General features: G+C 45.2%; 1 protein-coding gene across 6 annotated transcripts in view; it reads right to left on the bottom strand.

Annotated features, from left to right (window-relative positions):
- CALD1 (caldesmon 1) overlaps positions 1 to 13,052 on the bottom strand; it is a 186,323-nt gene extending 173,271 nt beyond the window's left edge. The window contains exons 1-2 of one of the 6 annotated variants that reach the window (XM_045576937.1): positions 12,854 to 13,052; positions 5,283 to 5,397 (exon numbers count right to left, since the gene is read on the bottom strand). The gene's annotated coding sequence lies outside the window, so the exon portion shown is untranslated. The remainder of the gene's footprint in view (positions 1 to 5,282; positions 5,398 to 12,853) is intronic. The other 5 variants (XM_045576930.1, XM_045576945.1, XM_045576948.1 and 2 more) reach the window with 5 other exon arrangements.
- Positions 13,053 to 13,365: the final 313 nt, after the last annotated feature.

Here is a 13,365-nt window from a genome sequence, read left to right as displayed (position 1 = left end):
CTTTTATGTCAGTTTATTTAAATTTAATTATTTTTATATGGTATTTTCTTTTAAAAATCATTTGTTTGCTCATTACCTGTTTTTCCACTGGATCAGAAGCTTCATGATGGCCCATGTCTTTCTCACATGCCATTGTATCCCTAGGTTATGGCTACTTGAGCTCCCCTCCCTCCATCACTGGTACAACAGGGTGGCTGCCAAGGCTAAGACAGGGTGTGGCAGGGAGCCCTCTTACAGATGGGCAATACTTCCAGAATTACAAAAGCTCTCATCAGCCAAAACCGGTTTGGCTCAGTGGTAGAGCGTCGGTCTGCGGACTGAAAGGTCCCAGGTTCGATTCCGGTCAAGGGCATGTACATTGGTTGCTGGCACATCCCTGGCAGGGGGTGTGCAAGAGGCAGCTGGTCGATGTTTCTCTCTCATCGATGTTCCTAGCTCTCTATCCCTCTCTCCTCCTCTCTGTAAAAAATCAATAAAATATATTAAAAAAAAATAATAAAAACACACACAAAAGCTCTCATCAGAGATTCTCAAGGGCTCACAGAGGTTCAGGTCCTGATGGCTTCTGGGCTCCAGGGCGAAGTGTCAGCTGTTCTGACTTTATCTTCTGCTGTGAATTGCTTTGGAAAACAGCATGCATGTGTGTGTGTTTGTGTTCATGTTTGTGTGTGCATGTGTGTGTGTTTGTGTATGTGCTTGTGTTTGTGTACATGCGTGCATGCGAGGCAAAGGGATTTTTAGCTAAGCGTTCCCCAGACCTAGAGGGAAGAGGGAATGCCACCAGCAATAGGGTCTTTGGCACTTAGGGCTTCAGAAAAATATGCCATGTGGGTTTCGACTATCATTTGGAATTGTGGCATCGCAGGCGTTGAATTGTGTATCCCTCAAAATTCTTATGCTGAAGTCCTAACCCCTGTATCTCGGGAAAATGAACACGCCAGATGCAGTCTGGGCTAAGATGGGAGGGTAAGAGAAGTGGACCAGAATTTTTATAGACTTGTTCCATTCCCTGGGAAGACTAAGCAATTCTTCGTAGAGTTACCCAGAAGATCAGGCACCTCTATGGAAAGATTGTACTGGCTGATTCTGAGGAAATAATTTCAACTGGCCAAAACCGGTTTGGCTCCGTGGATAGAGCGTCAGTCTGTGGACTGAGGGGTCCTGGATTCAATTCTGGTCAGGGGCATGTGCATTGGTTGTGGGCACATCCTGCTGGGGGGTGTGCAGGAGGCAGCTGGTCGATGTTTCTCTCTCATCAATGTTTCTAGCTCTCTATCCCTCTCCCTTTCTCTCTGTAAAAAATCAACAAAATATATTTTAAAAAATAATAATTTCAACAGCTCATGCCTCAGTTTCTCCCTCCTCCATGAAGTTGGGTACACTGCCATGTTCTGAAGTCCCCATTGTACCTGATTATTAAGGCAAAGGTAAAACTTAAATATGAAGCTTGATTGAGAAATACTGTGTTTGAGACTGGCTGGCCAGGTAAGGGGACTCTCATTGCCCAGAGAAGTCTAGTCCTGGACTTCCCACCCACTCCTCACAGAATCAGCTCTGACCTGGTCTTCTAAATAGCTAAGTTTGACACAATCAAACACTAAAACAGCTTAATGTAGCTGGACAAAGAGTCTAATCCTTCAGTACCTAATTCCAGAACATCTCTCCCTGAGTTGGGGAAAAGTTGTAAAACCTGCTTGTTAAGGGATCTCTGCTACCAGGGAAAAACCCACAAAAGTATTTTTACAGCTTTCTTTCTCTTCTTCTTAAAAAACAAAACAAAAAAAACTTCTATAGGCCTAGATTCCTGTCCTGTCTAACTGCCTTGAGTAAGCCCTGGAGTCAATAGTGGGAGAAATGGTGTTTAGCCCGCTTCCTTATATGGCAGCGAATGACAGTGTGCTTGTCCATTTGAGCTGCAGCGTGGCTCTCTGACAAGTTATAATGATTGGTTACGGAAAGCTCCTGCTCTGGTTTCCATCGTCCTCGGGAAAGACACAGAACAGACAGCTGTAGGGACATGGAAAGGGTTGAGGTCAGAGAGCTCGGTGGAATCCAGCTCTGCCATTTGCCAGTGTGTGACTTGGGCAAGTTATTTACTTTACTGCCCTGAGGTAGTTATTTCCCACTCAGCAGTGCCTGTCACACAACTGTATGCCCTCAAGGCAGCTGAATGAGCTAGCTAATCTTCACCACCTACAAGGGTTCAGGATAACTATCCCATTTCTACTTCCCCTTCCTCCCAAGGTCAGTGCTTTTTCTCCAGATAAAGTCTCAATCTTCTCCTCTCTTCCTCTCTCATTCCAGCTCTAAAACACTAAAAACTGACCTAACAATCCAGCCGCAGGTGTAATAAAACCCCTTTGCCATACTAGACAAAGGTTATTTAGATTGGTTAAGGCAGCACAGATCCAGGGATAAGGGTAGGGGAGAAAACTCTGTGGCTGAAGGGAGGAGGGAGGTTGCCTGGTTCTGCAGAGTAGACTGTTTAGTTAGAAAATGCTTATGCTGACCGGAAATGGGGTTTCCTAAAGCTGGTATCTATGGTCCAAGTTGGCACCTTTAATCCCATCTGTGTTATGAGCATAACTTGGGAGAGTGTGTGGCCAAGGGCAGAGAGACTAAAGGGAGCCTCGAGTCTACAGAGAGCCTCCATAGGAAGTCAAGTATGACAGCTACTTATGTGCACAGTTTAGTGTTATTACTTCTGATCCTTATAATATCCACAAAAGGAAAGAAACAGGCTAGAAAATGGTAAATTTTTCAAATCAAGTCTTCCGGACTCCAGTCTGTTCTCATGTGGGTCACATCTCCAGAGCCATACACGAAACAGGAGTTTCCATCAACTGGAGTTGTCAGCAATAGTCAGCACAGCGTGGCGGGTGAGCACAGGGACGATGGAGCCAGGTTTGAATCTCGCTCTGCCCCTGAGAAGCAGTGTGGCCTTAGATGTGTTATTTAACCTAATTGCAATTCAGTTTCTTTGTCTGTAAACTGGGTTGTTATGAAGAATATCTATTTGATTTTTATCTAATAAATATGTATATGCTTCTTAGCCTGGGCCAGGTACGGTTCCAAGCACTCAGTAATGATATAATTAGAGAGGAATCAATGAGTTCAAACATGAACATCTGCTTCAGCTTTCTTATCAAGAAGAAATCAAGAACACTTATTCCTCTACTCATTTCACTCACATAATAAGCACCTACTAAGCATGGGGCAAGGCATTTTTTTAGACTCAAGTCACAGCCCAGAAAACCTTCCACAAGGTTCCTAATTTCATGATTCTTATGTTCTAGAAGCTTAAGAAATAATAGACGAGTAAATAGATATTTAATCATAAACATTCAGTATGAATGCAATTAAGCAATAGAGGTATTCTGATTAGCTCTCCTGTGTAGGAGCTGATTTTTACCAACTTGAAGCCGTAGTGGTCTGCTAGTAAATATTTGACAATTAGCTCTGGGGTGTGTGGGTGGAGTGGAGTCTGATTTGTGGCATTTGCAAATTTCCGTAGTATAAATAGTTGATCTCAAGCTCCCAAGGTACCATCAATGAACAAAGAATTGGGAAGAGAAGTTCATTTGCACAGCATCCTATAGAATTTCCATCACACAGACAACGTAAACGTAACTAATCTCCAGAGAGCATAGGTAATAGTAAAACATAGTAAAATAATTAGGAAGGGATGAGTTTGGGGGATTTATTACCTTGGGTTTTTAAGTATATATATTCTCTGATTTGAGAAAGTAAGGGAGAGGGAAAGAGAGATATAAACATCAATGATGCGAGAGGATCATTGATTGGCTGCTTCCTGCACGCCCTCTACTGGGGAGTGTGCCTGGGACCCTTCAGTCCGGTGGAGGCTGACATTCTATCCACTGAGCCAATCTGGCTAGGGCTTACCTTGGTTTTTAATATTTGATTTGATTTTATATATATATATTTTTTAAATGACGGTTCAACAACTATTATAGTTCTTAAAAACTTGAAAATTTAACACCTGGCTTTTGGGAGCTGGTCTGAGCTGGCTCCACATACCACTATTTAGGATGTGTGGACAGGGCAGTCAGAGGGGAAGGAGACGGAGTCAGTATGGTGTCATTATGCAGACGTGGATCCTAATCTCACTCCTTTTTAGCTGCTCTTCTCCAGCAAACCTGCTTTCATGTCCACAGTGGAAGCACAGCTTTGTAAACCAAACAGCACCGGTACAAATATAGTAGCGGTCTGACATGTTCATTGTCCCAGGTCGCTCATGCAGAGAGGCTTGTAGCTGCACAATCCTGAGGGACTATGATTTATGTACTCGGCGCTCTGAATATGGTAGGTTCTGCTGTGCAACAGGATGTCACTCCTGACCGCTGAATAAAGGAAGACCCCAGAGATGGACTTGCTGTCCGCCCCTTTCCACTTGTCTCTCTGGGGCTGCCAAGGAGGCAGCTAAACCAAAGGAGATGTGGGGAGAAGGTGGGAGGAATCTCTCCCAGGACTTGCACACTCCTCACCACAAAGTGGAAAACAGAGGGGGGCGGGGGAAGAATCTTCTGTTTTTCTTGGTAAGTTACATCTCTAAAGTAACATCCTAAGGACAGAACTACTTAAAGAGAAAATTTGTCCTCATTCACCCTCCCCCCCCCCCCAAGCCTAAATTTCACTTAGTAATGGTGCCTGGAACAGGAAGTGGAAATACCATGAGAAATTTTATTCTTGCCACATTTCCAGCGCTTTCCAAAAGCAGACACTGGAAATCTCATCAGAGAGCTTGACCTCACAGGGCTGATAGCTCCGTGCCCAAAACCAAAGGAGGATGGGAAGCCGGGGGATGTTCGCATACGTGATCTGGCCCTTCTGGGGAGACATCACAGAACTGATGATTTGGATGACACAGCTGTGGCTTTTAGAAAGCAACGATTCAAAACTAAACAACGAGGCTTCTGAGGAATAAGTTACTCCATATATCTATGACAAATTAACCCTTTGCACTCCGAACCATTCTGGACATTGGCTACCAGCTACTCGACGCTACTTTGCGGCGGACACGTGCGTTGAATTCACTCAATTCCCCGTAATCACTAATAAACTGCAATGTCCCCCCTGAGAGGGGACATCCGAGTGATATGCTAGAATTCCGATGTCCCCTGAGAGGGGACAGCGGAGTGCAAAGGGTTAAGAAGTTCCGAGGTAAAATGAGCCTCTATGCAGGGGAGCGGATCAGAATGCCTCCGTTGTTTAATTGCATCCATAATATATGCTTATGATTGCGTATTTATTTGCTTACTCACCTGTGGTTTCTGAGTCAGGGTGTTTTGTCAGCTTCGCCGGGGAGTTTTTACACCTACGGATGCTGGACCCCCAGTCCTACTGAACCAGTCTTCAGGGAGTGGGTCTCAGGGATGCCTGTTTTCAAAAAGCCCTACACTTAATTCTGATCAAGACACTGGTTAAAATCTACCGGATGGTAGGCAAATGGGGGCTGCATCGTATAACCGCAACCCATGAGATGCTAAAATGGAACCCTCTCTGGCTAGCAGAAGAAATAAACTGGTTGGTGCACTGAAAAGGTTAACTGCCTGGGACTCAGGAATCCTGTGGCCACAACTGGGTGACCTTGGTCAAGTCCCTTGCTTTGTTCTTTCATGGCACCAGGGGTCCTCAAACTTTTTAAAGTGGGGGCCAGATCACGGTCCCTCAGAGAGCTGGAGGGCCGGATTATATGAACTACTAATTCCTACTGTAACACCTCGGCTGCGCTCACTGCCCAAAAAACCTGGCGGGCCGGATCAGACTCCTCTGCGGGCCGCATGTGGCCCGCGGGCCATAATTTGAAGACGCCTGTTTCATGCAGTAGATATTTATTGGGCTGCCAGGCAGTGGGTGTATATGAATGGGGGAAAAAGATGCTATGTCCTTTAGAATCTTACTGATATTTTATCAAAGAAACCTACAAATGCATGTATAATTTTATTTGCTGCAGCTAGAAAGATGAAAAATAAATCACTGGTTCATTTAAAAAAAAAAAGAATTTCTCGGTAAGATCCCAAATGTCTTGCACAACCTTCCCACACACAATGTAATTATTTGTTTTAGGCCTACTGGTTGAGAAAACGCAATACCAAAAGCTACTATGAACTCAATAACTATGTAAAAAAAACAAACGAACATTTCATTATCATAATGCATCTATAACCTTAGAAAAACAGTAGCACCAAATTATGTAAGATATGCTACTTACTTAGTTTGTCAAAAAAAATTTGCTGCATTTACCTTTCTCTTGCAATGACTTTGTGGTCTCTCAGAGAGCCCAGGGCAGAGGTTAGATACCTATCTAGGGACCACATCAACAACAAAAAGCCTGCCACTTGAGTAGCAATGGCCCTTTTCCTCCACAAGACATCACTATCACAGATAGCACTTCCCAACCCTGGTAAGCTCAGAATCCTTCTCAACACAGTGTTCTAGATGGCCACTGCCAGTTGTCTGGAGGTGGCAAACAGATGAAAAATTATTTGTACTCTCTGGACTAAATAATTCCTCAAGTCCTCTCATCTTTAAAAAAAAAAAAAAAAATATATATATATATATATATATATATATATATATATATATATTTGATTTTTTTACAGAGAGGAAGAGAGGGATAGAGTGTTAGAAACATCAGTGAGAGAGACACTTCGATCAGCTGCCTCCTGCACACTCCCCACTGGGGATGTGCCCACAACCAAGGTACATGCCCTTGACCGGAATCGAACCTGGGACCCTTCAGTCTGCAGGCCAACGCTCTATCCAAACTGGTTTGGGCTCCATCCTTTTTTTGTTTCTAAAACGCATCTATGAATCTATGTGGATCCAGTCCTACTGTTTTGAGAAACACAAATGCCTTCTCTCCTTTTTACATAAAAGTTCTCCCAATTTTTGAAGACATCCATGTGTCCACTACATTTTCTTTGCTTTGGGATAAACTGCTCCAGATCCCTTATCTGTTCCCCAGATTCTGTTCTCCTGACCCGCTCTGGCCTTGGACATTCAGCCCTGGCTTCACATTTGTCAGTGCATCTCCATAGAATGAGCTCAGAACAGGGTGCGCTCTTTTTTTCATTCTTCTCAACAGACAATGAGACAGGTGTTCAGGGAATGAAGGATGACATTGGGAACATTGCCGAGAACTGGAATTTCCACTCATAAAGAGTACACTACCTTTGATGCAGTAATCTTACTAAGTATTGTGATTTACGTTGAAATGTAGTAGGTTTTATTTATTAACATTATGAAAACATTATTTATTGAATTTTAAAGATTGCTTTAGTTTGGGGGGAGCATTATCACATCTTTGACTCATATGAAGCTTCTTGCCAACAAAATCACCCGAGTGTTTTTCTTTAGGATCTCTCTAACATGATTATCCATAATTCTTATCTTTTCAATTATCAGTAGGGTAAGCTTCCAGGCTAACCTCCCTCAAGGCTGGCTTTATCAGGCCGTGCCAAAGTGGTCATTAAGTACTGTACTCTATGACCCTGACAGTGGGTGATTGCCTCGCTAGGAATTCAGTCACAAAAATAAAATAAAAAAATAAAAAAATCCAAACACTATTCATTGACAGCTGTTGCACATTTTAGCTAATTTGCCTTCCATGCCTAACTCTCTCTTCTAACTAGATTTGCCCAATAGGCTTTCCTCTCCCTCAGGAGTGACTGCTGCTGCCAGACCCACTGGTAATTTATCCATAGGCATGCCAGTAAACTCTGATGTCCCCTAAAAATTTTGCCAAAGACAATAGTTATTAGCCAAACCAATCGGATCTCTTCTTTCAGAATTTGACCAGGGAGCACAGAAGGAATTTTCCAGTCTGTAGAGCAGCAGAGAGAATCAGCCACATGTGCTGCAGCTGAGAGACATTAACGAGCGCTCATAGACATCTGCTGTGATCCTCAACCCACCTTGATTCCAACTCCACTCTCTTCGGACCCTGCTCCTAGCTTGGCTTCTGTTCATGGATTTCCTTGTGATTTCACTCCTTTATTAGTCCATATGCATCTTGTACTCCTGTCCCTTCACTTGAGCTACTGAAGCTATTCAACACAAGGGTCTATTTATTTGGATCACTGTGCCACCTGCTCTCACACATGTCACACTACCTGTCCATAGGCTGCTTGCTCAGCAAACTCTTGGTTTCTAAGCCTCTGCCTGGCATCTGATTTTTGCTGTTTCTCTTTCACTCAGCCTGGTCCATCGTTGTATATTATATCCATCTGGCTTAGACCCTTCCCTGACTCCGATGGAACTAATGTCCTTAATGCTCCTGGACCTGGGACCCCTTGCGCACTCGGCCCTATGCCTGCCCATCTTTAGCACAGGGATGAAATCTGCCTAGTTGCACAGTTTGGGAATGTTACATGTGGGTGTAAAAGGAACTAATTACATATTCCGACTTAATCTGTCTCTCTCCAAGTGAGATGATTTCCTTAAAGTCAAGTGTTTTCATCCGCATTTTCACAGAACAAGGCCAAAAGCCTCAGGAAATGTAAAAAGAAGTTTATCATACAATATTGAAAAAAACAATTATTCTCCTTCAACTATCCCTTCATTGCTGCTTAGCAATCCTGCTATTAAGCTCTCGGTATTCTCTCAGCAACACTCACCAGCAGCCATTCCTGATCTCTCCGGCCCCTAAATCTCCCCAGAAAATTCCTTCTTTAGAGGATCTCCTTTTCTTTGAAATGGAGGCCATTTGAGGTCATCTCCTTCTATACATTCCTTCCTTCCTTCCTTCCTTCCTTCCTTCCTTCCTTCCTTCCTTCCTTCCTTCCTTCCTTCCTTCCTTCCTTCCCTTTTTTCCTTCCAGTGAAACAAGAAAGAACACCTCCATTCATGTTCTGATCCATCCACCCTTGTCTCCAATGGAATTAAAGACTTTCTACCACTCCCATCTGAACCTTCCCCAGCTAAAGGGTGTCTCCCTGGTCAGTTACAAAGAGTGGGTTCACAAAGGACCTTCGGGATTTAGGGATTTTACAGATTCCCAAAGATATCCAAAACAACAACAACAACAACTGGAAAGAACACCTGGCAGGGCCAACCTCATTACCTCTCCTTCATGGCCATGCCCTCCTCTTACAACACATACCCTCCTTCTGCCAATTGTGAGTTTAGGGGTGAGAAGCAGAATGGCTTCTTTCCACAAAAAAATTGCTCTAACACCAACTCTGGCTGGTCTAACTTTTCTCCTTCTGTCTTAAACAGTGAAGAGGTTTTCCCCTATCTCAAACCCATCTGGGCTTGCCCCTGTGCTATTCTCTGTGCCTCCTCCTAGAGCTGGGCCATTGCAATGGTCAGTGTTGGCTCAGGAAAGCCCCCTTGTGCCCTGAGGATGGAGGAGCTAGGGAAGGTGGTAGCGGTGGAGGGCTGGGGGTTGGGAAGTTAAGGATGCCCCCAGTAGTCAGTTACAGGAGAGCCAGCTGGGGGTTCTAAAGACTGAAGCAAACAGAGGTGAGAGGCCAGATCCAGGGAGCAGTCTGGTCTCAATAGCAACAGGAACCAAAGCCAGGTGCTCCTGATTATCTCACCCTCCCTGCAAGGTCCGGGCTTGACATGCTGGGATTAGTTCCATGCTTTTGGCTGGAGGCAGAGAAGCTGCCTCATTTACTAAGGCCTTTCCGTTGTCAGCACCTTGTCATCGGTCTTCAACTCAACCGAATCTTCAGGTTTCCTGATTCCTGGCTGTGGCCTTGCACCACGGATGACCCATCTTGTTCTACCTCCTGATACTTGTGTCTTTTTGTCTTTGATGATCAAAGCCAAAATTAAGACAACGTTGGGGTGGACGGGCATTCCCTAGTTCTACAAAGAGCTAGGACCCATAAAGTACCACGCAAGGATCCTCAGCTATGAGGAAGGAGCAGATCATTAGGGACACTAGGTGAGAAGTGGGGATGAGACCAGCCACGACGAGCCTAATGTCCAGAAGACTCCAATTGCAGACAGTGTAGAGAAAACAGCCTGTACAGAAGATGGGGTCTCATCTCCTTTGGACACCTTAACCACCATGGGAAGTAGGAGAAGCATAAAAATGCCCATAGGGCAGATGAAGTGGAAGAATGGATGGTTTCCTCCTCAAAGGTCAGGCTATGTAAGGAGAAGAACCAGCGTGGAGACAAAGCTCTCACAGCAGTGCTCGTGAGTGCAGCCTGCACTACAAGCATCTCTTTAAATGACCCAATTACTCAGAACCTATGGGCTTCTCTCCAATACCAAACTTGGATTAGCCTGACAAATGAGGGACTTTCAGTAAGGAGCTAATGATTCTATTTTCAGGCTCTGAGAGAATTTACCCAGAAAATTCTGTTTTAAAGTCTGAAAATTCTTTGGCAGCATCTTCCTAACCTCCTCCTTAGTCCTACCATGTTATTTGCATACCACTTTGTCAGCGTTTTCCCCTGTCCCCCCACCCTGGCCTCACCCCACCACATTTCTGAGACATGTGAACGATTGCAGGCAGATGGGGACCAAGCTAATCCCTTTTCCATGCCCATCGATAAGTCAGTTTTTTGTCTTGCTGAAGAATGACCGAGTGGTGAATATGCTACTGTAAAAACAACAAATGGAGACAACTACATGTGTTTTTAAGAAAAGACTTACCGAGATGCCTTTTACTTAACAGAACAGAGAATACCCAGGCTGGATTCTGGTACTTTCCATGGCTGGACAAAGGGCCAACCTATTGCCCCAAAGTAGAAGATCCCCAGGCCAGTCATAGGAGCCAACTAGAATTATTAATTGCCTCACTGTGGGAAAATGCTTAATGTATCTCATTTAAACCCTTTAAGTTGCATTTCAAACCTGGTTCTCCTCTTTAATGAAAGAATTATATCTGTTTGAAGCAATCTTTTGGTCTGAATTATTTAAGTTGCACGTTTCTATTGGCTTTGAACAATGGAAAAAAACCAGTGTGTTACCAATGGTTTAACCCATTGTATATTCCTGGTGTGTGCGCCAATGTATTTCTCTTTATTAAATGGTTTTAATAAAATGAAAATCCTTGCACTCTGGTTCCACTGGGTTCCTTTTACCTCCCTGTATGGGGAGATGCATTCTAGCTATTATTCAACAGGAGGAGAGTAGTGCAAAGAGCTGCCTAAAGTTCAACAGAAAGTAAAATATCAAATCCCTTTGCTCCATCACTATGCACAGTAGAACACTGAAAGCGTTATTATTTTTTAAATAATGTTTTTTGGGAGGTGGGGAGCACCTGGGGAGAGGAGAGAGTGGTGGAAGGAAATTCTGAACTGTCAGGGACTGGGAGATGTTGGTCTCAAAATGGAATCTATGACCCTCAGATACCAAGATTATAGATTCCCTTCCACGCTGCATTCCCTACATGGTTTAAAGAACAGTTGAAAAAGAAATTGCTCTCCATACTGTGATTGACACGAAAAACACTGTGGAAATGGTTTGGAACTTGATCTCTTCCAGGGAAGGATGATAATCAAACTAGAGCTCTCGCCTGCAGCCTTTCTCTCACACTTACTCAGAACCGTTCCAGGAAGAGAAACTCACAGGGAATTCTGTTATCATATATCACTTCTGGGAGGAGAGAGAGGCATGCTCAAGAAAATTATCCCCCCAACTTCCAAATACAGAGAGAAGATTCCATGATTCTCAACACCAAAACCACCTCACTCCAAATGGAATAAAATCAAATTGGGCCAGTCGTTTGGAGGAGGGAAGCTTGAATACCCAAGGTTTACTTTAAACATGATCAGAGTCACCTTTTTTTTTTTTTTTTTTTTTTTTTTTTTTTTTTTTTTGCCACTGGTCTCCACTTACATTCCAGTGCTGGGGGTCTGGTTTTGCCAATCCCAGTAGGAAGACTTCACTACTTTGGTTTATAAATCCATCTGCATAGCCTTGGTAACAGCAGAATACCAAGCACGTTTTCTCCTCCCGTGTTTCCGACCATGCACTGCCACAGCACTGAAGTCCCCTCCACCCCTCACAGTCAGCTCTTTCTAGTCAGGTTACTACCACCCAGCTGCCCCGTACCACTGTGGGAGATGCCCAAATATGTCTGACTCTCCTGAAATGAGACTGGGTCCTCCCTTTCTAGAACCCACTTGCCTCCGACAGCTTTGCAAATAATCCGGGTCCCACGCGGGCACACTTCCCGACAGAAAAAGGAGGTTTCTCAAGAAATAGTTTTGGTGGGATGTGGAAAGCAAGTTCTTCAAAACACACGCGCCAGCGCCTGCCTGCTCGCATTATTGGGTTTTATAGGAAACAGATCGTGGTAGGCACCTCCTGTTTTAGCAGATACCAGATCAGTTACATTAACACACACACACACACACACACACACACACACACACACACACAAAGCATCACTGTTTGGCTTCTCGTCCACCTAAAAAGTTTTGTTAAAAGCAGACCCTCCTTAAGCCTCTGCTCCCAGGAGGGACCGCTGGTGTGGGCAGAGAGCACAGAGCACAGCACGTCCATGTCACTCACTCACTGGGCAACCAGGTACCACCCCCATCGCACCCCCAAACAAAAGCCTCTTCCCCTCAAAGTCCCGGTGGTCCCTGCACAGACACTTCTCTAGATTCCTCCCCCACCCCCACCCCCCCACCCCCACTCCCTAGTCCCAACTCCAAGAACAGAACTTGAAATCGCATCCTGCCCGCCTCCCGGGAATGTCTGCAGAGCAGCGAGGCAGGGGCTGACTCTGAGTCTGCAGGGCTGGTTCATTGGCTTTTGCAGCCTCGGTCCGCCCAGCTCCCTTGGCGGGGAATGCTGGATGCAACCAGGAGGTTCCATCCCCGGGAAGAGAGGAAAAGCAAGTCCTCTGCGCCTTCCTTACCTCCTAGGCTGGACCTTCTTCCCGGGGACCGGGTGGGAGAGGAAGAAGGACTGCTTTCCGCCGAGCACAGGCAGGCAGCAGGCAGCAGGCAGCGCGCAGGGCTCTCTATTCAATAAAACGCAGCCCGCCCTCCCGGCCCCGCCCCGTGGTCCGGGCTCCGGGAACGCACACCCCCGCCCCGTGTTTACAGCCAGCGGCCGGCGGTATGCATTGTCCTGTAGGTTTTTCTAATAGGCAGCCAGTGACGACACCTCGGCCGAGGTGGATGCAGCCTGCCCCGTCGGAGATGCCTGTCATTCCCCAGGCATGCTCAGGAAATCACTCATCAGAAAAACCAAGACCTAAAAAAGCTCAGAAACGGCGCGCGGGCTGCCAAAACCAGCCCGCTCCATGCCCTTTTTTGGTGATCCTTCAGCGGGGCCTCTGGAAGTGAATCCATTGTCAGGAACAATCATAAGAAATGTTAATCTTGGAGCAGGAGGCTGTCTTGGGGAACACCAATGGGACTTTAA

The sequence above is a fragment of the Pipistrellus kuhlii genome, unplaced genomic scaffold (assembly GCF_014108245.1).
Source record: "Pipistrellus kuhlii isolate mPipKuh1 unplaced genomic scaffold, mPipKuh1.p scaffold_m20_p_10, whole genome shotgun sequence".
Classification (NCBI taxonomy): Eukaryota; Metazoa; Chordata; class Mammalia; order Chiroptera; family Vespertilionidae; genus Pipistrellus; species Pipistrellus kuhlii.
This window is presented reverse-complemented; position numbering and strand designations above follow the sequence as displayed.